The sequence below is a fragment of the Phyllostomus discolor genome, chromosome 6 (assembly GCF_004126475.2).
Source record: "Phyllostomus discolor isolate MPI-MPIP mPhyDis1 chromosome 6, mPhyDis1.pri.v3, whole genome shotgun sequence".
Classification (NCBI taxonomy): domain Eukaryota; kingdom Metazoa; phylum Chordata; class Mammalia; order Chiroptera; family Phyllostomidae; genus Phyllostomus; species Phyllostomus discolor.
In genome coordinates this window covers 168784998-168808943 of record NC_040908.2, presented here as the reverse complement: position 1 = coordinate 168808943, position 23946 = coordinate 168784998, and the positions used below count along the sequence as shown (strand labels likewise).

At 67.2% G+C, this 23946-nt stretch overlaps 1 protein-coding gene across 3 annotated transcripts in view; it reads left to right on the top strand.

The window, feature by feature from the left end:
- The window catches only part of SHANK2 (SH3 and multiple ankyrin repeat domains 2), a 293436-nt gene that overhangs the window by 136813 nt on the left and 132677 nt on the right, over positions 1-23946 (top strand). The gene's annotated exons all lie outside the window — the stretch shown is intronic.

Below are 23946 nucleotides of genomic sequence, written 5' to 3'. Positions count from 1 at the left end.
GTCTCCGACGAGGACGGCTGCCACAGATCAGGGCCCACCTGGGTCACCCTGGGCGTCCTCCCCTCAGGACCCTGAATTTAGTCACATCCACAAAGTCTCTTTTTCAGACGCGCCCCCGTTCACGGGCTCCCGGGTCGGGGTGGGGTGACATCTTCGTGAGGCCACTGTGCGGCCCGGTTACCGGTGTCCTCGCTGTGGGGGTCACTCAGTCACTGTCCCGGGACGGGTGAACAGATTTCCTGCCCACCTCGGCCACCACCCGGCACACTCGGCCTGAACGTGACTGCCGGCGGGGGGCTCAGAGGCCCCCTGTCCCGGGCACAGGCCTCGTCCGCTCCTCTGCCAGCGAGGTCCTGACCCCTAAGCCTCAGACCGGGCCAGGCCTGGGCCCGGCATCTCTCTGGCGCCCTGCCGAGGCGGCAGCTACCATGTGACGGAGGTGAAGGCCACCCCAGTGACTGAGGCAGGGGAATGGCCAGGGCCAGACAAATTGTAGGGCTGCAGAGCCTGAGGCCACATCACAAGGAGCATGTGTCCAGGGCAAGGGAGGTGAGGAGGCGGCATCGCACCCCGCCCTCTGCACAGCCACTTGTCACGTCTGGCAAGGGCTGGCACAAGGACTCCAGGACCCCCGGGGCTGTGGGTGCCCTCATGGAGCAGGGCAGGGGCTCATAAAGCCGCCCACCCCAGGGGGCAGCCCTGGCTGCTTCCGTCTTTGCACTTCGACCCCCGCCGCGGCGAGGTCCCCTTCGCCCCCGTGCAGGCCCCTTGCTGAGCACAGATGTGCCTCGGCCACCCATGCCTGCAGCCGCCCCGTCTCCAGGGCAACGCCGAATTCCCCATGTGCTGCTTAAAATATCCTGCCATTCCCAGCCCCACGGCTGTGCGTGCAGTTCTCCGAGGGCCTCCCTCCCTCCTGAGCCGGGGGTGGGGGAGAGTGGCAGGAGGAAGGCCGTCCCCAAGGACCCGCCTCTCCCGGGCCCTCCTGAGGCTCCCTCCTTGGCTGTCTGACCTGCATTGGCCACTGGAAGGGGAGGGAGCAGCCGCCGCCTTGGCCTCTGGGACTCGGGCCACCGCCTCTGGCTGGTGGGAGGCTGGACGTCGGCCCCCCTTCCTCACCCAGGAGCACCCTGCCAGCCTGCCCCTCGGCCCCGGTCTCCGGATCCTCAGCCAAGATTCTGCTGCTCTTTTTGCTCCCTGTCACCTGTCACCGGTCCCCAGGTGGGCTCTGGGCACATCTACGTGTGACCTTCACACCCATTCCTTTCATACCTCCCGGGCTTTCGTTGCGCTGATTCCACAAGGCCTGCCTAGATGCCTCCTCCAAGTGCCCCCAGGAAGTCAGCTTGAGTGCCGCTGTGGCGGTGCCCTGGGCGGGTTGGGCCTCGGGCCTGTGCCCGGGCTGTGCCCGCAGGGCTCGGCTGCCCCGCCCTCCTCCGCTGCTCAGGGCCCACCCCGCCCGCCCCTCTCCCGGCCGACGGGGACCACGCTGCCCTCCAGGGCTCTCTTCCCGCCTCTCGCCTCACTCCTCCCACTTTCTCCCGTGAGCGTGAGCGTGGCCACAGCGCGGACACCGCCCTGCTCTGCTTCCCAGCCACCGCTATGGCCGGGCGCCAGCTGGAGCTCACAAAGGGTAACAAGCATTGGGGGGTCAGCCTCCCTGCTCCAGCCCCAGGGGAGCACCACTGACCCCCCCACCCCCCCACCCGTCCAGCCTCATCTCCGCCCCCAGGCCGGGGACCCCAGCATGATGCACGGGGAAGCCGAGAGGAAGCACTCGGTCTGGGCCAGGCCACACGCTGCCCGTGCCGCTGCCCCTCTGGGCTGCGACTCGGCACACACAGCCCCCGAGTGTGTCCGGGTGAGTGGGGCTGGCTGCACCCGGGGAACTCCGTTGACAGTGCCGGTGGCAGCCCCAGTTTGCAGACCCGCCCAGGCCCCCACACACCCGCCACTCCCCAGGAGCCCAGGGCGGCTGAGGTCAGACCCCGGGTTCCCGCCGTAGCTCTGCCTCACGTGTTTGTGACGCTTCTGGAAGGGGTCGGATGCTCTCAAATCACCTTAAAATGAAGACAGCCATTGCCCCCTCCTCCCAGCACCTGAGTGAGCACCCAGTGACTTCTCCAAGGCGAGCATTTGTGGTCCCCAGGAACCATCAGCAGCACCAGCCCTCAGCTCATGGCCTCTCGCCCCCGCCCCCACCCCAGGGCTTCTGCTGGTGCTGTCCCCTGGCCCATGACGCCCGTCCCCCCTGCTCATCTGCCCAACTCCTATTCAGCCCGCAAGGCCCGGCCAAGAGAGCCCCTGCTCCCTGCCCCCACCCTGCGCTCCCCAGTGCCTGGCACGTCCCCCTGCTGCCCCAATCCCGCTCTGCGACAGTGTGCTCCGCCCTGTGCCCTCCTCGTGGCTCGGCCATCCCTCCGTCTACAGCGTCTGACACGCATGAGCCGCTCGGGTTCACTCGTTGGGCACGGACATGCTGTGTGTCTGTTGGACGCTGTCCCGGGAGCCGGGTCACGGCGGCACAGGGGGCGTCCCCGCCCGCGTCCGGGACACCGGCCGTGCCGGGCGGGTGGGCAGTGTGTCGGGGAGGGAGCGCTGGCGGGGCAGGGCGCGCTGCAGATGCCGGGAGCAGGCAGCGCTCTGTAGCAGGGCAGCTCACTCAGAGGAAGGGGAGGGGGAGGCGTGCGGACACAGGGCAGGGCAGTCCGGGCCGGAGCAGCAGGTGCCAAGGCCCTGTGGTGGGGATGGGCTTGCGTTCCAGGACCCGCACGGAGCACGTCGTGGCTGCAGCGTGGTGGGGCGGGGAGCACGGGGGCGGGGGTCCGGGAGGCCGGTGGCCCCGGGAGGCCTCCGGGCTTCGTTCCGAGGGTTTGAGCAGAGAAGCGAGGTGAGGCATCACATCAGGCCGTCCAGGGGCAGCTCTGGGGCGCCCAGGACAAGCGCCGGTGGGCGTGTCCAGGAGGGAGTGGGACGGGGTCAGCAGAGGCGGCACAAGGACCCATCGCCCCTGCAGCGTGGTCACCCCGGGGTGCCTTGTGGAGAGCTGCAGGACGTCTCGTGTTGAAGGTGCAGGAGAGAAGAGGTCCCAGAAAAAACGAGAAGCAGGCAGGTGTGCAGACAGGTGCGGGCCCACCGGTCTCTGTGGCCAGCGGGTGCTGTTACGCAGCCGTGAACAGGCACGAAGCCCCGACACGCACCCCGGCGTGGAGGAGCCTTCGGAACGTCAGGCTGAGCGGCAGGAGCCGGGACCGGGAGGCAGGAGCCGGGACCGGGAGGCGGCAGCCTGGTGGATGGTTCATGTGACACGCTCAGAGGGGGGCATGTCCAGAGGCAGAAGGCAGGGGAACCGTTGCCGGTGCTGAGGGCGACCCGGGATGGCCTTGGCCAAAGCCAGCTGGTGGGGCGGCCGTAGGGAGCCACCACACGCCGGGGCTTCGACAGCCGCTCCTGGCTCTCACGGTGCCGGAGGCTGAAGGCCGAGGTCTGGGTGTCGGCAAATTCACTCCCTGGTGGGGCCCGGCCTCCTGGGGACCGGTCAGCCGCCACCTCCTCCCTGTCCGGCCAAGGCCACCTCTGCCAGCTCTGGTGTCCACTTCCCGTTATGGTCACTTGGGGGGCGGGGCTTCCACACGTGAACAGGGGTCCGGGGTCTCCTTCGGGAGAGATGGAAACGTTCTGGAACGCGACAGGCGGTGGTTGTGCACGGCTGCTGCTAAGGCACCAAACAGTCCTAAGCGGCGCTCTTTGAAACGTCGAGTCTGCACGTGAGCTTCACCCCAGTGAGCGCCCAGAGGAGCGAGGGTCCAGGGCAGAGGTGGGGCGGGGAGCAGGGGCCGTCCTCTGAAGGCGGGGGGGTGGGGGTGGGGGCGCTGCTGAAATGGGGCGTGTGAGCCTGGACGTGGGGACGAGGACGTGTGTCTTGAGCCAGGGGAGCGGGTGGCCCCGCCGCTGCAGCCGTGGCCCGGAGGTGAGCGGGAAGGAAGCCGTCTGCAGGGATGGGGGGCGTGGCGGGCTGTCCTCACCGTGAGGCCCAGGGCTGGGCGGTGGGGGCAGTGTGTGAGGAAGGGACCACCGTGCGACGGAGGGTCTGTCGACGACAGGTGTGCACTGTGCCCTCAGCGTCCACGTCCTTGGAGCAGCCTCCCTGCCGGTGGCCCAGGTCCGGGGCCTTGTGCCACACGGAGTGTTCACAGGACCACTCCACGTCGTGGTGGCGCCACGTGCAGTCACACCCGCTTGTCAGTGCGGCCCCCACGTCTGCACGGGGTGGTGCCATGACAGACCAGAAGTCACGCCACGGGGCGGCGGGCTCCGAGTGGCAGGCCTGGGCACGGCGGGCGGGGCCGGCACCGGGTCCCCTGGCCCACGCACCACATGCCTTGTTTCACACTCCCTATTGGGTGGAACCCGAAAGCGCACAGCCAGGGCATCTAGGGCGTTCCCGGGCCGGCTGCCACCCCTCTCTCGTTCCCAGTCTTCTCGCTGTCCCCAAAGGAAGCCCCGCCCCCACCAACAGGCACTCCCTGTGCCCCGCCCTCCGTCCCTGGAACCGCCCACCTGCTCCCTGCCCCTGCGTCTCTGGGCTTCTCGTGCACTTGGGCCCACTCGCTGCCGGGAGGTCATCGGTGAGGTCACCTCTCCCGCGGTGTCCCGGTGGGGCTCATCCTCATGGCCCCGGGTAGCAGCCCTTGACCCCTCTTTACGGTCCAGCACGCTGACCCTCTCCCACCCCCGGGGTCAGCTTCCCAAGGCCCCGGTGGACCCTCACATGACCAGCGGTGGTGTGGGGCCTCTCGAGCGGGTACTTAACGGTGTCGGCCACTCTTGTTCAGAGGGAGCCTGAGCAGCGTGTGGGCGCCCCCGGCGCCCGCCCTGCGTGTTTCCGGGCAGACGTGCGGGCTGAGTAGCGTCTACTCTCTCAGCCCTTCAGGGTGGAGACCCCGCCCCCTCGCCCCCAGACGGCCGAAGCCTCGGTTCTTGTCTCGGGTTCCTTGGAGCCCTAGAATCCACCCTCCTTTCACCGACCACGTGTCCCAGGTCTGAGCAGAGGAAGGGCAAGGGGTTGGCTGCCACGCTGTCTGGAGTGAAAGAGCCAGCAGGGAGGGACGCCTTGCACCCGAGGGACTCGCCATGGTTGGTTGCTCGCCTGTGGAGAAGGAGGGGCGTCCCCCTCCCCCCAGTGCCAGGCCAGGCCAGGCTGTGCGAGGCGTCTGTGGGTGCGGCCAGGCCCCCTCTGCGCCCCTGCGGCTGTGCCCCGCTTCCCGGCTCCCCGGCGAGCGGGCGGAGCACCCCAGGCATCCGCTGGGTGCCAGACCAAGAGCATCTTCCCGTGTCCGTCACCAGTCGGTCTGGGGACGCCCGGTCTCCATGGTGATGGTCAACAGGGAGCAGGCCGGAAGTGCCACTCCACACACACCTGCCGGTGCCTGCCTCGGTGCCGAGTGCCCGTGTCTCGTTTGTTCTCCCGACGCAGCGGCCTCCGGCGCGAACAGCCAGCCCGCCCGCCCCTGCCTTTGTCCGGCCCTTCAGTGACTTCGGGAGCATGGCAACCGGTGACACTGTCAGAAGGCCTCTCTGCCTCCCCTCCACGGGCACCCCGGTCCTCTGTAGGCGTCCTTTGTTCATGCGAGGGAACAAGAGCGCACATGCCCAGAAACGCAGAACTGCCCACGGCCCCCCCTGGCAGGCCCGGGGAGGGGGGGCGCAGTGGGGGGGCCAGGCACAGCTGACCTTCCCGGGCCCTCGGCGCTCGGTTGTCTGGACCCGTGACTCAGGGCGGTCCCTGGCCCGGGCCGTCTCACTGCCACCGCCCGCCTGCCCCTTTGGGCTGCTGAGCCGGCAGGGCGGCGTGTAGCGTACAGGGGAGGAAGCAGGTCGTCAAGAGGGTGGGCCTGGCCCCAGGGCGCAACCAGGAGGTGACCGTGAACCTGCCCCAAGAGGCAGCAGCCCACCCCTCGTCTCCGCCTCCAGCCCTCAGGAGGCTTGCTGCCCTTCCCGGCTGCTTCCTGTGTCCTCAAGCAGGCGACCCGGTGCCTTGGCAACGAGAACGCCTTGGAGACGACGCAGAAGTCAGCGGGCCCTCAGCCTCCCTGCAGCAGGCCCAGCAGGGGCTCTGCCACTCTGGGAAAAGATGCTGAACGGAGCAGCTCATCCGTGAAGCCTCGGCCAGCCTCCCGCCCCCGCCCCCGTTGCCACACTTCTCGCGCTCGCACTTTGCATTCTCGATACATTTTTACAGGGCTACCCACTGTGGCTCTCCCAAGTGCTCCATGACGGGCTGACACTTGCCCTCTCCATTGTATGGATATTTTACAGGTGGTGAAACAGTTGCCCCGAGTCACGCTAACAGTTGCAGCAGAACCGCCAGGAAATGTGGCAACTTGAAACAGTAGCCGTTTATTTCAGGGTTGCGGAAGCCCGCAGCCGGGGCTGGGCTCTGCTGGGAGGTTCTGCCGTCCTTGGCTGGGGTCCGCCTGGCGTCTCTAGTGGCAGCTGAGTTATGGGTCCTCAGTGGACTCCACACCACCCCGGCTGGTGGACTCAGTGGACTGAGCGCCAGCCTGCGAACCAGAGGGTCGCCGGTTCCCTTCTCAGCCAGCAAGGTGGGTGGGGCGTCTGGGCTCGCCCATCACGGCGTCCGGCAGGCTGGCCCCTGCGGGCTGACAGGGCAGCTGGGCCGTGATCGGCGAGGAGGAGCATGCAGCCCTCTTCAGGCCGGGACTCAGGCCGGGCACGGTGTCACTGACCCGACGTTTCACCGGTCAGCACCCCAGGGCCAGGCACCTGCCCCGGCCTGCTGGTGCTCGCCGGCTTATTCCCCCTTAAGTCCTCGTCCCAGGGGCACCTCACTTCTTCTACCTCCTCAGCCAGTTGGGAGCTGCCCTGGGACGGTGAGTCTGCATGTCGGGCCCACGCCCGGAGCTGGGCACGCGGGACTCCCTGGTGGACGGCCGCAGCACCGTTTGACCGCAGGTGTCTGGGCCGTCCAGCGGCCAGGCCTCTGCTGGCACTGCCTCTGAGACATCGCGGGTCCCCCACCCCCACCCCAGGGTGTCCAGGCCCCTTGGGGTGCTGACAGGAGGTGAGTGGTGAGCGCCTGCTGCAGGCTGCTTTCTGAGTTAGGGTCTGGGCACCCTGCGTACAGGGGTGGGGTGGAGAAAGAGGTTTAAAAGCCCTCCAGATGCTGCCCTGGCTGGTGTGGCTCAGTGGACTCAGTGCACCAGCCTGCAAACCAAAGGGTCGCCAGTTCGATTCCCAGTCAGGGCACACCCCTGGGTTGCAGGCCAGGTCCCCAGTTGGGGGTGCACGAAAGGCAGCCACACGCTGATGTTTCTCTCCCTCTCTTTCTCCCTCTCTTCCCCCCTCTCTAAAGATAAATACGTAAAATCTTTTAGCAAATAAAAAGGGAAGCCCTCCATGTGCCTGAATGACATACAGCACAGCCCTGGGGGCAGGACTGACCGGGCTGAGCAATGCCCCGCCAGGCCACGGCCATGGGACCTCCCACGCCCACGAGGGCACACGGCCCCAGGGACGCCGCTCGGACCGTCTGAGGGGCCCACCTGGGAGCCTGTGCGGATGGGGGCAGACGCAGCAGCGGGGGGACAGGGGCGCCCCGTTCTTCCCCTCGAGTCACAGGGGTCATTCCCTTCACGGTGCGTCTCCTCCCGGCTGCCTGCAGGAGGCACTGGTGACCTCGGCGACAGGAAATAAACACACAGAGCGCCCGCCCTGCGCGCTGGCGGAAAGCAGGCCTGGACCCAGTGACCGTGCTCAGGTCACCGTGATGTGATGCGTCTCTGCCACCGTAGTCACACCTGTCCTCCCCACACGCCCCCCTGGACGGTGGCCCTCGGCCGGCCAGGTTGTGTGCACGCTGCCCCCAGTCAGAGGAGCCCCTGCGGGCATCAGGCCCTGGGTCCGGGCCCCCGCGCGCCGACAAGCCCCCGCCCTCTGCCTCCCCGCCCCGCTACCCGTGAGATTCCTCCTGCCGCACGCAGCTTTTAATAGTCCCCCAAATGCTGCAAAGTGATTCACTTTGAATATGACACAGAACCAGCTGCAAATAAGTTAAATGTGGCGGGCTCGGGGTGTCAGTGGCATTTACGGATCTTGTAGGGAAACATTTACTCCCTGAAACTCCACGCGGGGAAAAGAGCCGCTCCCTCCCGTACGCGCCCGGGCACTCGTCTCTGCCCGTGGGATTCGGGCTGACGGCAGGCTCACGGCGGTGTCGGCGCGAAGGGACTCTTCCCCCAAAGCGTCGGGCTTGGGCATGCCGTTTTCCGAAGACGTGAACGTTTTTGCGTTTGTCTCATCTGAGACGGCCCGTGGCACGCGGGTGCGTTCAGCTCCCTGCGGTTCCCCTCTCCCGCCGGACCGGGGTTTGGGGTTGCAATGTCGTCAAGGCTTTTCCTCCCACGTGCCCTGCGGGGTCCATGGGCACAGACGCACAGGCCGCCTCCCCCGACAGGCGTTTGCTGCTGCCTCAGCCCGTGTGTCCCCTGGAGAGAGGCGTGTGTCCCCGGGTCACTCTGGGCAGGGCGGCCCCCGACCTCTCGGAGGAAGCCCGGGCCTCTCGCCTCCTCTGCGTACAGGGGTGGGGTGGAGAAAGAGGTTTAAAAGCCCTCCAGATGCTGCCCTGGCTGGTGTGGCTCAGTAGACTCAGTGGAGTGAGCGCTGGCCTGCGAACCCAAGGGTCGCCGGTTCGATTCCCAGTCAGGGCACACCCCTGGGTTGCGGGCCAGGTCCCCAGTTGGGGGTGCCCTGACAGTCCCAAAAAGATGACAGGTGAGAGGTGGGAGAGGGGGACAGCCCAGCGAAGACCCTATCTTGGGGTTCTCCGGCAGCCAGAGGCAGTTCTTGGGAAATTCATACTGTCATGAACACAGTGTGTACCCCCCGCCCCCCAAAACCTCTCCGACGGACGTGGCTCTTCCCTCACCGGGCAGGTGCGTTGAGGGGGCTCAGGACACGCCCCTTGACGCGCCGTCCAGGGTTTGACGTGAATCTGGGTTTTTCCCCCATTTGGGCAGTGACGGGGCCGAGGCCTGAGCCATGAGGCGGCCCCGCGTCCTGTGTCCGTCCCCGGGGTGCTCAGGGCCCACCGTCACGGCGCAGGAGGGCCCCATCTCAGGAGTCTAAAGAGAACCAGGGACAGTCTTACCGCGGACTTGGTGGCTCCGGCGTGTGCACTCTGACCGCAGTTTCCGTGGGTCCCGCGTGGGCAGGGGGTGGGGGGGGATCTGCCACGCTCCGCTCCCTCCTCCTCTGCCAGGGCCCTGATCCACACCCCCCCGGGACCCCGCCCCTCGACCTCATCTGACCCCTCCTCCCAGAGGCCCCGCCTCCAAACGCTTCCACAGAAGAATCTGGGGGTGGGGGGGGGGTGAGAGATCGGAGAAGAAGACAGGCCAGCAAAGGCCCTAACGGGGTCGGAGAGGGGCGAGATCCACAGATGGATCCGCAGCGTGGCACCGAGGAGTTTCGGCGACGTTCCCCTGTCCCGCCACCCGTGGCCATGGGGGAGGGTGCACACCTGACCCTGGGACAGGGCACCAGTTCTTTGCTGTCTCCGGAGTGAGGACAGAGAGACAGAGAGACGAGTGTCCCTGTGTGTGACACCGGGGGACACACCCACTTTCAGACAGACCCGTCCATGGCCCCGAGCTCTGCGCGTGGTGCTTGCACGGTGGTTTCTGGGTGATGCAGTGAGTGTCTGTGCGTTCGGCAGGTGTGGGGTGCCTGCCAGGGGCAGGTCCGGGGTCCCCCTGGTCCCCCGCCTGCGGGGAGCTGCCTTCCACCTTCTCGTGGTCTCGGGCAGCCAGCTCCCCCCCCCACCCCACTGAGAGGGTGTGTTCTCGAGTGCCCGTTTCCTTGACGGCGAAGCTGAACCCCAGGAATGGCGAGAAACCCGCCGAGGTCACAGGTCAGGAGGGCCAGCTCTCACCTTGGCATTCACCTGCGGCCGGCTTCCCTAGCCTGCCACGTGGGTGCGGCGACGTGGAGGACAGTGGAAATGCCGCCCTCGTGTGCAGCCTGGAGCCCCGCGCCCTCCGGGAGATGCGGGTGCTCCGGGGACACCCGGCTCCGCAGCGCCCCGGGCAGCGTGGGGCTGGGGGCTGGGCGCAGCTGGGGCGCTGTGCCGTGCGCACTATTTTTGCCTCCTGTCTCTCTGCTGTGCCTCCCACGGAAACCTCTCCCCAGAGCCGTGGCAGCGGCCCCCGGGGCTCCGGTGTGCCCGGCCCCGGGCTGTTTTGGTGACCCCTGACTTGCTCAGGGGTCAGCCAGGCCGCAGGTGGGAGGAAGGGGCTCACCGAGGCCCGAGGGCCTGTCCCCACCACTACTGTGCTCACGGGCAGGATTGGGGACGGTCCGGGATCTGCCAGGACTCCCACCAGAGACCCCTGCTCGCGCCCGCTGAGTGCCGTGCCTGTGGCCCCAGGGTTCGAGGCGGCCGGCAGACAGGCCTGGGTCCACGTTTACTTGGCTGTGTGGCCCTGGGTGAGTCGTTGAACGTCTCTGGGCCCAGTTTTCTCATCTTCAGACCTTCACGGGGTGTTTATGCTGAGGTGGGCAGGTCAGCAGGGACGGAAGGCTGAGTTGCGGACCGAGCCACGCCCGTACCCCTCCCTCACCTGCGACATTGCTGGAGCCCTAGAGCACGAGCGGACAGGCAGCCAGGACATCAGCAGCAACCGTGGGGACAACGGGGCTTCCTCCTCCTTCTGAGGGCACCGCATGCCGGGCACCCCCCTCCCACCCCACTTGTCCGGTGATTCACTGTCGCCCCGTTTGACGGAAGGGACCCGGGGCGCAGGCAGCACTCACGGAGCACCTCTACCTTCCTGCCCCGGTTCCAGCCGCAAGCCCCGAAGGGCGAGGGGTCTGGTCTGAGGGCACACGCCGAGCTCCCGGCAGCCACTTAGGAAAGTGATGGAGAAGGACAAAAAGGGGGGAGAGCCCCTGCCCTGCCAGTAGGTCCCTTCTGCGCTGGGGACTGAGTGTGGGGGTGGGGGGCTTCGAAAGCAGAGGAGCGATGACCCCGTTTGGAAGGAGGCCGGCTCGGCCCTCCACCCCAGACCGAGCCCTAGCCCCACTCCAGCTGCAGACACCCATTGCTGGTGGTCCATGGAGCCAACGGAGGGGCCCTGGGTTTTCCCCCACATTCCCCATGCCCCCTGAAGTCCCAAGCCTCCTGGCCCTCTGCCAGGGGGACACGCGGTCCGGCAGAAGGCACCTGCGGCCGGGACTGGTGGGCTTGAGGCACAGCCCCTTCCTGTGGTGCTGGCTGGGGGGGGGGGGGGGGGGGGCGGCCGGGGGGGAGGGGCGGCCGGAATGGACTTGGCTGTCCGGTCCACGGCGCGGGGCTCAGAAATGGCCTTGATCGAGAAACACCGAGGGTCCCCCAATGAGAAAGCCCCTCCCGGGACGAGGGTGCCCGCAGCCCCCCCGGCGCCGCCTCGGGCCCATGCTCGCAGCCGGGTTGAATCATTCTCCACTCCCCGCGAGTGCATAATTGCGCTGGTTTCTCAGGCGTCCTTCACCCGTACTTATTTAGACTAGTGACTGATGCATCGCCATGGAAACGGCGCTAGGAAAGAAAAAAAAAAAAAAAACGGTCCCTGGTACAGTGGGAAGGATACGGGCTCCAATCTGGAGCTTACAACTTGAGTCGAAGCCCCGAATTTTCCGCCGATCCCGGCGTGCGGTCTCCAAAAGTCGCCTCTGGGAGCTGCCGGTGGACGGCCCTGCGGAAGCACCTCGCCTTCCTCGTCTGCTCCTCCCCGCCCCCCCTCTGGCTCTGCGACCCCGGCCCGCAGGGCTGCAACTTTGTTGCGCCGGCACCGGCAGGCGGACAACACTAGATGAGGCGTTCGCCCGGCCACGGCCTCCGCGTGGACCTGGACGCGCGGCAGGCTCAGCCCGACTGAGATGGTCACGCCCAGGCTGCAGACGATGGCCGAGCAGTCGCGGTTCAAGAAGAAAGTTCATTTCGGAGGTACGCGGCCCCCTGGCGAGCCTGCACCTGCGGCGGGCGGGCGGGCGGGCGGGCGTGCGGAGCCTTTGTTCGTAGGAGCGCGCGGGGACTGGCGGCAGCGCGGGGCGAGACGGCGGCTGGCCGTGCAGGCGATCGCCCGGTGCCCCCCGGTGCGCTCGGGAGCCGCTGCAGCGCTGGCTGTGTGCCCCAGCGTGGAAGGCTGTCGTCTGCCTGCCGGGCTCCCTGCGGCCGAGGCGGCGCCTGAGCCTGCCGGACCCGGCGTCTCGGTTCCCCTGGGGCCCCAGGGGCCTCTCTGTGGCGTGGAGAGTCCCTTTGAGCGGCCGGTGGGTTTCTAAGACCACCTCGAGCATCTGTTCCTAGTAAGCACTGCTGTTGCACTGGAAGGGGCCGACGGGGGCGTGGGGTGGGCTGGGGTGGGGGCCAGCGCTTTCTGAGTTGCTGTGACTTGAGGATGTGCCTTCTCCGGGCTGTCCTGCCTGGCAAACCGGAAAGTCTCCCAAACTGGAGCAGGGCCGGCTGCTCCCTACCGGGTCCGGCCCACCACCCTCCTGCAAAGGAAGCATGGCCGGTCTGGTCTTCGGCTCGGAGCTCTTTTAAATCCAAGGGGCCGTGCACCCCTGGGCATCACAGTGATGGAGCCGGGGAAGCACCACGTGTGTTTTCAGGTGCTTTATCCACCGTCTGTGGTGGGACGTGGCCGGCCTCTCCCCAGGGCTCAGACAGAGCAGGAGACGCCGGGGTGGCTGGGGCTGGGGGCCCGGGGCCGGTGACCCGGGTAGAGGAGAGCCCTCCCAGGTGTCGCTGGGCCGTGCGCCGTGAGAAACTGGGCTGTGAATTGAGACTCCGGTGACCCAGTTTCCCCCCACTGGTCCTCGCCCACCTGCCACCCCTCATGCCTGTCAGTGACGTGTGGCACCCTTCTGGGGGGCCGGAGCCTGCCCCCCTGCAGGTGCACACCAGGGCTGGGTGACAGGGAGTGGGTGTCCTGGGCGGTCGGCCGCCATTGTAAGCAAGGTCATCGCCGTGTGGGTTCTTACGGGATCTGTTAGTGCCCCCGGGATCTGCCTGAGCCCCCCCGCCCCAGCCCACCCTGGTCCTCGAGGAGGCACCCCCGATCCCGCGCCGCGGTGTCAGCCCCAGACGAGAGGGAGGCTGGACTCCCGAGAGGCTCGCTGCCTCACCCCCCCCCCCCACGCGGTCGGGGCGGCGTCCTTGAGCTCAACAAGTCCCCCTCTCTCCCCGTGTGTCCTATTTCCCAAGCCGCAGCTGCCAGCGTCCCGAAAAAGATCCTCGAACACTAAAAAGAGTGCTCCCGCCCTCGGTTCATTCCCGGGCGGAGATCCAGCTCCGCCGCTCGGGGTGGCGTGCCCTTGGGCGTCGCTCTTCACCTTGGGGGGCCGTCTGCGGGAGGGGGGATGCCTGCCTGTCGGGCGGGGGCTCCCTAAAGACAGAGGAGAGGTGCTGGGGGCCGCTGTACCGCCACCCGGGCTCTGATTGCCGTTGGCTCCGTGTGAGGCGCTCTGGCCGGGGAACCCGGCCGGAGGGGACATGGGCCGAGACCGGGCGACCCGCGGGGTTGGGCCGTGGGTGTGGGCGGGGCAGGAAGGGGCTGGAAGCAGCGTGCTGGGGAGGCAGAGGCGTGGGTCGGGGTCAGGGAGGTCTTTTCGAGATCCTTGTGTGTCGGCTTCCCCGGCTGCCCCGGCCGCTCAGTGTCCCTGCTCGATGGTGGTGGCACAGGAGGAGAGACAGTTCCGGGACGTCCGAGCATGGACGCCCCTGCCAGCTCAGCCGCCACGTGCGCCGCAGGCACCGGCTGCGCACTCCCTGGTTCTTACTCCAGCTGCCGCCTGGCACCGCAGATCGGCAGAAAGGCTCCACCGAGCCGCTGGGGCTGTTTTTTTTTTTTTTTTTTTTTTTGAAAAAGCATTCTAATTGCTGTAGAGTAGGAGCCGACTCATTGACAGCCAGCGGCTTTATTTCCTGGCCCAGTTTGGGAGGGTGGGGACTGGGAAACGGGGCCAGGACCGGAGCTAATGAGCCCCGCCGCCGCAGACTCCCCACCTCGCCCCCCCCCCCTCCCGCCTCCAGCCGAGAGCGGCACGTCGGGGAGGAGGGGGGCCCCGGGCTGTGGGCCACCCACCACGCGCCTCCGGTGCCCGGGGCGGCCGGGCATCACTGAGGGACGGGGCAGGCGGCTGTTAGGAGTGGGGAGCCGGGTGCTGGGCAGCGGGCCCCCACCACGTGACCTCGGGCAAGCCCCTGCTCGTCTCAGATGGAGGTTTCCGACCGGGGAGCCTGGGACCCCAGGCTTTTCAGAGTCCCCTGGGGACCTCACATGCGGCGCTGTGAGAGCGTTATTTGTGGGGCACTGCTCCTCTACAGCGTGCCCGCTCACAAGCGCCACGTGCCGGGTGCACTCAAGTCCAGGGTGACCTTGAGTCACGGAGCCGTGCTTTGGCTGTCCTGCCACCCGGGAGCGGGCGGCTCTGGGCTGCCGCACGGGTGCCCCGTGTCCCCCCGGGTGGGGCAGACGCGCCCCACGGGCCCGCTGGGCGGCCACAGCAGAGTGTGACGAGAACAGCCAAGAACCCAGTTCCTGCACTCGGCACGCTTGACTCGGGCGCGGCGTCTGAGCCCTCCGCCCTCCGTCTCCCCCTCTGACGTGGGGGCTATGACGGCACCTCTCTCGTGGGGCCGTTGGCGACTGAACCCGATGAGATGTGGCTTTGCAGGTGGGGCCCTTGCCTCTCCCCCTGCCCCACGTCCCCAGCCCCCCGAGGCGGCTTTGCGGCTGCTGGGCCAGCGCCACATTCCACACGGGAAAGAGGACATGGTCCAGGGGGCCCGGTTTGCAGGGGGAGGCCCCGCCCAGCAGACACCAGCTCCCACCTCAGTGGCTGCAACCGAGTCACATGGCCACCCCTGGAGGGAGGCCGGGCACCTGGTGTCTCTCCTCGTGGGAGAGGAAGGAGCGGATGCCCCGAGGTAGCTGTGGAGCGAGCCAGCACCACCCAGCGCATCAGCAGGAAGAGGGTGCTCGCACACGGCGGTGTGAGAGGCAGTGCTGGGCGGTGGTTAGGACCGCCAGCGCCGGAGCCGGCCCCCGTGGGCTGGAACCCCAGCTGCTACTCCACCTCGCGGCTCTGGCTCCTCCCCTGCACGGGGGAGGGTGAGGCTGCTGGTCACGTGAGGCTGCTGGGAGCATCACAGCTGTCACGACGTGTGTTTCACACTTAGAGTAGCACTCGGTGAGCGCTGAGGACCAGCTAGCTGTCCCCTTTGGTTCTGGTGACGGGAGACCGATGCATGGGGACCACAGCATTGGGGAAAAGCAGCCTGTGGTGTCCAAGTCTGTGAACTTGGCTGTTGAGTGGGGCCAGAGCGTTTGGGCGCTGCTGGGCTGGCCGCTGTGGGGCTGGCGCCGGCTGGCCAACACGCACCTGTGCCCACTGGCCCCTTGCCGCTGGGTCCTCACCCAGCTGTGTGGCACTGCGCTGGTTTTTCCAGCAGTGGGCAGGAGGGGAGACCGGAGCAGGTGACACGCCCTGGGGAGGAGGGCGCTGGGACCAAACAGAAACCAGGGACTCAGGCGCCTGTAGGGGCCGTGGGCCGCCATCGAGGCGGCTGCAGCGACCTCGGGGGAAGAAAGTGGGGCCCCAGAGCACAAGCCCCTGCAGATGTCCGGGTGAAGGACTGTCCTTTGTGCAGGGACAGGGCTGTTCGGGGAAGGGGGCTCGCTGCATCACACTCGGGGCTGCCACGCTCAGAGCGAGCCCCTCAGACTGAGACGGCGTGTCAGAGGGGCTGAGTCTGGCAGACCCTGAACTTGAACTGAGGTTGGAGTCGCACCTGCGAGCCGGAAGTGCATTTCCTAGAAGACCGCTTCCCTCTCACGCGGCAGTCTCCGCCCTGAACGCCGGGTCCTGGGGAGTCTCGCCCCGCCGCGTGAGCCCACACACAGGGGTGGGTGTGGTGTGGTGTGGTGGAGGAACCCCGCCCCCCGTCCCTTGGCCTGCAAGTGTGGTTGGATGCACAGCAGAGGCCAGTGAGGCCATGGACGGGGCCGGAGCTACTCAGGAGCTGGCTCTGAGACAGGGACTTGTCCAGGGTCACCCGGGAGGGTCCGGTGGCATCCCACCATCACTCGCGTGGACAAGGGCGCCGGAGTTCAGAATCGGTGACGGGGCTTGAGCGCTTGACCTGCCGGGGCCGGATCTTCAGACCAACGATGGGGCCCGGAGCCGAGGAGCATGGGCCCCTCTGGAAGCCGGAGACGGCCAGGGACCATTCTCCCCGGAGCCCCGGGGGCCCCAGCCCACCCCACCACGACTGCGGCCCTGGGAGCCCCGGGTGAGCCTTCTACGGCAGAGCTGGGCGGTAATAGCGGGGTGTTTCTGTCGTTGGAGGCCACTGGGTCAGGGTAACTCGTTACAGCTGCCACGGGAGCCTAAGACGCCTCTGCCGGGGGGTCGGCGCCGTGCGAACCCCGTCTGGGCCACTGGAGAGCAGGATCCTGGTTTTCCGCTGCCCTCCGGCCGTGCACCGACCCCCGGCACCCGGACGCTGCCCGATAACCCATTCGTAGCAGACTAACGAGGGACCCAAGCCGGCTGTGATGGCCACAGTGATAAGTTCTGTGCCACTCCGTGACTTTCTCCGGGGGGCGGGGGGGGGGGCGCATCTCTGACCTTGACCTCCTGGCTGTGGGTCAGCGCCCCCAGTGGCAGAGGACGGTGGCCCAAGCTCTGCTGTGACTCAAGAGCCGCGCCCACCACTCTGCCCCCACCCCGTCCTGGTCCTGCCCCCACCATGGCTGTGCCAACCCAGCTGCACAAACCGGTGTCCAGTCGGCCTGGCCAGCCTCTCCCCGAGTGCTGTGTGTCCCTGCCCTGTGCAAGGATCCCGTCCGCATCTCTGGTTTTAAAAAAGAAAAGTTATTTCTGTCTCCATCCCGTCGGTAATGCTTTCCTCCCTGCGGCTCCCATCCTGCGTTTGGCTCGCCAGCCCGGGGTGTGGCCCGAGCGGCGTCTGGTGTAAAACCCGCCGGAGATCTCAGAGCCCGTGCGGAAGGCGCGGTTGGATGCCAGGCCCAGCGGGTAGGGGGGTGCAGCCCGGCAGCCTGTCCACGTGGCACAGCGGGGGGGCCCTCGGCCCCGTGCCATGGCGGGAAGGTCGCCACCTCACGGAGCTGCGTGGGCATCTTGAACCAACCACTGCCGCGGTGAGGGCCGGGGCTCCCCAGCCTGCCCGTGTCCGCTCCCGTAACCGTCGCCTCTTTGGGGTTAGGAGCCCAGAAGGAAGGTCAAGAGAGGGCACGGGAGGGAGGGGGCAGACGGTGATGGAGGGGCGTCCGGGGACTCCACTCCCCCCACCCCACCCCCCCGGCTCTGCGTGTGTCTCTCTGTCTTCCCTCCTGTGTTCCCCTGGCTCTCCCTCTCCTCCCTCGCGGTGGCATTGAACTGAGTCCTCGAGTGACAGGCGAGCACAGCTCTGTGGAAACCTGTCCCTCGGCACGGTTCTCTGTGCAGCGTGAAAGGGGGCCGCGGCTCCCAGCTCCGACACCAGCCCCTTCTGGCTCAGGGCCTGTGGGTGGGCAGTCAGCGGGGGGCTCACCAGGGACTGTGCTTGCTCGGGGCCTGGGGAGGCGCAGGTCGGGGCGCCGTGCCCGGCCGGGTTGTCGGCGGTGACTTTGGAGCCTCGCTCTGCGCTGTGGTTGAGGAGGCGGGAGCCGGGAGGGGCGCAGGGAGGAGGTCACTGTGTCGCCCCCCGGGGGGGGGGGGGACTGGGACTGAGCCTCTGTTTGCAGGAGGGGCCGCTTCCTGGCCTCGGGCAGTCCCCAGGGGGGAACACAACCGGCTTCTGTGCTTTGTCCTCCCGGAGCCCGAGGAGGTGAAAATGCCCGCGGTGGACCGGAGCGAAGGGTCCAGGGGCGTGTGGCTGCATCCCTCTGTTCCGCTGTCCCACAGTTCGCGGGCTCCGCCTGCCTCCGTCCTGTGTCGCGGGGGCTGGAGCAAGCCGTGCAGTAGAATTTGGGCTGAAGAAAGCATGTTCTAGAGAGAGTCTAGCAAGTGCAAAGGCCCCGGCTGCAGACAAGCTGGTCATGGTCAAGGAACAAAGAGGAGGCCAATGTGGAGGGAGTGGAGCCCTCACGGAGGGCGGAGCGGTCGGAGTCGGGGCAAAGAGCAGGCAGGGCCCCCTGGTGTCAGGCCGGCGTCACTGGAGGGCACTGGGACGTGACTCCCTTGCCACTGGGACACTCTTGGGACAGGTTACCCAGCGAGGTGGCGTCACCTGACTCGCACTGTGTGAAGCTCCTTCTAATGGCCCCGCAGAGTGGACCGCTGAGGGGTGGGCCGGTGTGGAGGCAGGACATGGGAGGGGGCTGCTGCCACGACCCAGGCATGAGCTGACGCTCGCTCAGACTAGAGTGATGGTGACTGCTGGCCTCCGGGCACGGGGGGCACCTGCTGTAGGAAGCACGGAACCTGGCCCTGGCCCAGGCCCTGGCTCAGACTAGAGTGATGGTGACTGCTGGCCTCCGGGCACGGGGGGCACCTGCTATAGGAAGCACGGAGCCTGGCCCTGGCCCTGGCCCTGGCCCAGGAGGGGGCCTGTTTGCAAACAGCTTGGTTCTTGCCTTCAAGATGCTTCTGCACATTAAGGAAATGGGCAGGTAACTAGCTGCCCCCTCCCTTGGCCGGTGGCCGCCTCCTTCATCGTGAGCAGAGCGGCCTCCACCCTGACACCCAGGGAGGCGTGTGCTGCCGGGCCTTGGACTGCACTGGCCTTGTTTCCTGGCCATGTCTCTGCTGTCTGTGGTGGGTTTCTCCCTGACAGGGGGCCAAACGCAGCGTTGGCCGTGACACTGTCTGGTCTTCTTGTCTGTGCTCGGTGGGGCTCTGGGCTGCAGGGGACAGACACCGGCTCAGCCGGGCTTGCAAAGACCAGGGACGTGCCAGCCCACGCACGGGACCGAGAAGGCCGAGCACGGCCGGCGCCCGTCCACGGAGGCAGGCACAGCCCTGTGCGCCGGCGCGGCCCCGTCTCCATGGCGGCAAGCATTCGTTCCTGGCGGAGCCCCCGTCCGTCCTGGGTCCCAGGAGCTCGCCAGGGGACCCGCACCAATAAAGCAGCCACCGTCTCAGGCATCTGGATGCCGTGCCCCAGGGCAAAGACAGAAAAGGAGGGTCCAGGGAGCAGGGGGTGTCTTCCTTGGGGATTAAATGTTCCATCGTCCAGAAAGTGGCAAATCGCCATGTCTCAAACTCAGCGTCCGAAACTAAGGTCAGGGACCCACCGGCCACAGGCGTGTGGGCTGCCTCCCTCTGCGGCGGGGGCAACGGCCATCAGCTGCTCACAGCCCGGTCCCTGGACCTCGTGCCCCCTCAGAGACCCCAGAGACCCTCCGAGGACGGAGACCCGGAGATCTCCGTCCTTGGAGAAGGGCAGCCAGCGCTGTGCGGGCCGTGGGTCCCTCCGCTCGAAGCTGCCTGGAGTGGCCCCGGCCACAGCTGCTGTGCGTGCGGGGGCGGGTGCCGGCTCGTGCGCGCACGCCCCACGTGGTGAGGGGAGCAGGCCCTGCCCCACCGGGCGGGCACGGCACAGTCACTGAGTGGGCCGCACCTCGGCGGCCGTTTCCTGGCCACCGGGTGCAGCGTTACGGGGGGTGGTGACTGCCTTGCCATGTTGCCCGGAGCTCTCTCGGCCGTAAACCGCAGAAGCTACGTCGTCTTAATCCAAAACAGAAACGAGTCTGGTCGTAGGATTGAAGAGTTGGGCTGGCCGTGTGCCGGACTCTGACCCTGTCACTGGGCTGGCGGGCACTGGGTCCCTCCCCACCCGCTCCGCCCTCCCCCCACCCCCCGCTTCCCTGCTCTCCTCCTGTGCCTCACGGCCAGGCAGCCTGGCCCCCCCTCCACCCCACCCCTGCTGTGGCCTCAGGGGCCTGAGTCCCAGAACAGGGCTGGGGCCTCCTTGTCCAGGCTGGGCCCCATGCCCAGCTTCCGAGGGGTGGCCAACCAGGTTCCCATGACAACCGCTGCGGCCGGGGCCCAACGGTAGGGGCGGGGAGGGGAAGGGCTGGTGCCTCAAAGGACAGGGCGGCACGGCCCCAGGAGACCGGGGATGTCTTCTCCACAGGGACTGGGAAGAGTGTGTCCAGCGGGTCACTCTAATGTGTGTGGAGGACAGAAAGTGACCATGTAGGGTGGATGGTAGAGTCGGGCATGAGCCCCAAGGTCATCTGTGGGGACATCGGAGGGTTTGCTGCGTCCCAGGGTCCAAGTCGGGACCCGCTGGGTGTGTAAGAGCCCCGCCTGGCTGCCCGCCTGGCTCCCCGGCTGGGGACACACCCAATACGTGTGTCCCCAGCCCCAGAACGAGGGTTGTGCGCCCCGTGTCCCTTGTCACCACAGGTCCCCCAAGGCCCCAGTTTTCCAGGTCTGTGCCGTGGGTGACCTCAAAGAACAGAACCCCTGTTCTTGGCCTGATGTGGAGATGGGCAGCAGCCCCCCATGTCTGCCCTTGACTTTGCCCTGGAACTGAGGGGCTTGAAGGCAAACCTCCCTTACCCACCGTCCTGCAGGACTGAGGTATTCTGGGAGACTTGTCACAGTGGCACCGTGGCCTTCTCCATCCCGCTGGGCCAGGGCAGGACAGGCCCAGAGGTGCACGGTGGAGCTGCTCCTCTGGCACGGTCACTGCCAGGCTGGTGGGCTCGGTGGAGCGGCTGTAGCGAGGGGCCTCCTGTGGCGGAACCCCGGCCCTGCCCCCTGCCCAGTTATGCGGTGGGGGTAGGGCCCTGGGGGGCTGCCGCAGCAGCAGGAGTTCCAGCAGGTGAGGGGCCGGTGTCCCTTGCTGTCACTGACCCACACGTGCTGGCCTGGCCCCGGCCTCCCCTCTGCCCAGTCCACGGCCTCCTGTGTGCAACCCATGCTTGCACCGGGGCCTTGCCAAGGGCTCAGCGGAGGCAGCCGGCAGCCCCGCCTCCCTGTTGGAGACCGCAGGTCTGTCTCAGAGAGCCTGCAGGGGCCGAGCCTGGGTGTGGCGTGACACACACACATTGCACCGGTGGGCCGGGCGACAGCCAGGCCACACGACGGCGAGGGTGTGCAGGCCACCTGGCTCCGGGCAGGCTGCCCGTGAGGGTGCCTCCTCCCAGATGCCAGCGTGAAAGCTGACCCGGGAGGTGGCTTTCTAGATCCTGGCTCCGCCCCTTCCCGCTGGGCCAAGGCAGACCACTCACTGGTCCCCTCCGAGCGAGCTGCCCCTGTAATCCGGGGACAGTCACAGCGCCGAGCTCCTGCAGGTAAAGCAGGTGGAGACCCCTGGTGAACGTTCCAGAACACACAGCTGTCAGCTGCTGTCGGTCCAGGCTATGGGAGTGCACAGTCCAGGGTCAGAGGCCACAGTGCCCTGTGGGCCACGTGAGCTTTGGGGATGATGATGATGATGATGGTGGTGATGGTGATGATGATGAGGGTCTGGGGTGTGATAGTGATGATGGTGATGATGATGAGGGTCTGGGGTGTGAAGGTGGTGATGGTGGTGATGATGATGAGGGTCTGGGGGTGTGATGGTGATGATGGTGGTGATGGTGGTGGTGTTCATTATGATGATGATGAGGGTCTGGAGTGTGGTAGTGATGATGGTGGTGATGGTGATGATGATGAGGGTCTGGGGTGTGAAGGTGGTGATGATGGTGATGATGATGAGGGTCTGGGGTGTGGTGGTGATGATGGCGGGGATGGCGGTGGCATCTCTCAGGACCCCCTCCCTGTCCCTGAGCCCCTGTCCCAGAGCAGAAGTGTGGCTGCGTCTGGAAGCCGGAGGACAAGGAGGGCCTGTGCAGCGGGAGTTTTTCGCAGAATAGTCGGAGACAACACCCCTCCCAAGGGTCCCCTTCCTCTTGCGCAGAGTGGTGGTCTCGGAGGGGAGTTCCCTGTGTTACATGCCCACCGAGGCAGGTTGCAGACTCGGTGAGCCCCGTGCTGGCCGGCACCCGCCCCTCCCCCCCGCTGTGTGAAATTTCACTGGTCTCATCCCACCGGCTGAGCACCGCTGGCCGAGTGGCGGAGCCCAGAAGCGGCCCCCTTCCGGAAACGTTGTTGTGCCTGGAAAACGGGCGTTTGTACACACGCACGTTGCCTGCCCACTCTCTCTACTCCCGGAGCCGGGAGCCCCTGACCCCGGCCAGGACCTGCACCAATCAGCTCGCGGCACCGGCGGTTCCCTAGACAACCAGCGCAGAGCTGCCACACGGGGCTTCGGCGACAAAAGCAGTTAAGAGTAATAATAACCCTGAACAGCCAGTCCCCAGGGCCCTTCCGTGGCTTCGCGAGGTATTCTGCTTAACGCCGCAAAGAGTTCCCAATCCCACGTACTCTTCCAGGGCCTGGCACGTGCGTGGCCCCACACGGGTGCCCCAGGGTGGGCCCGGCCCGGCCCATGTGCTCCCTCCTCGCAGGTGGGCGACCACCGGGACCCTCGGTCCAGCCCATGGAGGTCAGCGGTCTCTGGCTCCATCCTCACCCCGGCCCCAGGGGCTCTGAGAGCGGAGGGCCCCTCCCCTCTGACTGCCCTCCCGTGCCCACACATGGGGCACGTGGCCAGGCTGCCAGGCGGGCTTGGTCAGCGACGACTGAGCGTGCACACGTGCAGGACACAGCTGCCGGGGCGAGGCGGTGGGAGGAGGAGGACGCGGCACATCTGGGCTCGCTCGGTGCAGGTGCCAAGCACGGGGCGGGGCGTGACCCTGTGCTGGCCGGGCGAGGGCCCCATGCCCGCAGCCCACGCTGACCGTGTGCGGTGCGCTTGGGTCAGCTGATTGGACAGTGGGTCGGGTAGATGAGGCCAGCGAGCGTGTGCGGCAGGCGTCCTGCAGGAGTTAGACGGCAGGGCCGACAGAGAGAAACCAGGCCAGGCCCCAGCCTGGAGCCCCGTAGGGGGCAGAGGGACTCAGACCCGTCTGCCCCGGGGTCCCGCAGTGTGGTCAGGCAGTTCTAAGCCGGGATGGGGGTGGGCGGGCGGGCCACCACTGGCCCAGATGCTGCTCCTGGCCCTGCTGCTGAGTAGGTGTGAGGCGGCCTGGGCGGTCCTCACCGTTAAGCACCCACAAACTCGCTCAGTCGCCCCACCTCCGTCGTGGAGCCGGAGGAGCCCAGACGGCCAGGCATGGTGGCCCAGGGGAAGGACGCAGTAGATGTCAGTGCAGATGAGGCTGCAATGCCCTGCAGAGACACCAAGGCCTCAGGGTGGGCGGACACCCGGGGTCCTGAGCAGGGGCTGGGGGGGTGCTGCCTGAAGGGGGGCGGGTATCAGAGGGGCGGCCCCGAGCTGGACGCAGCCCGCCTGCAGACTGGCACGTGCACCCTCCCCGGGGGTCTGACGGCCCAGTGGGTGCGCGTTGGCGAGGGGTGGGGCCCCCAACATTGCCCAGGGAGAAGCAGACACGCAGGGTGGGGTGGGCACAGTGGCCTCCATCAAAGCCAAGCTTGGAAGGGACCCCCGCCCCCTCCCAGGAAATGTGCTCACACTCCATTGGTGGGAAACAGTCACATGGCCATGCTTGAGTGCAAGGGGTGCTGGGAAATGTAGTCGTGGGTGGGACCTCTGTTCCTCCCAACCCTCCAAAGCAACTCCGCTCTGCTTAGAAAGGGAACATGTGTTTTTTGCTGAACTAGCTGCTTCTGGGCATACAAGCAGCCGCAGGGCCGGTCCCCCTGGAAGGTGGGGCCAAGGGTTTGAGCCGCAGAGCGGGTGCGGGAGTCTCAGGGAGACTTGAGGCCGTTTCCCCGAGGCCGGTCATCTGGTTTGTCTGCATTTTCCCCAGGGCTCGGGAGGACGTTGTCTGGGAGGCTCTGCTCAGGGAGGGAAGTAGCTGCACAGTAAACCCTGCGCTGCCGCCGCCGCCGGGTGTCGTCTGGGGTTTGTTCCCGGCCGCG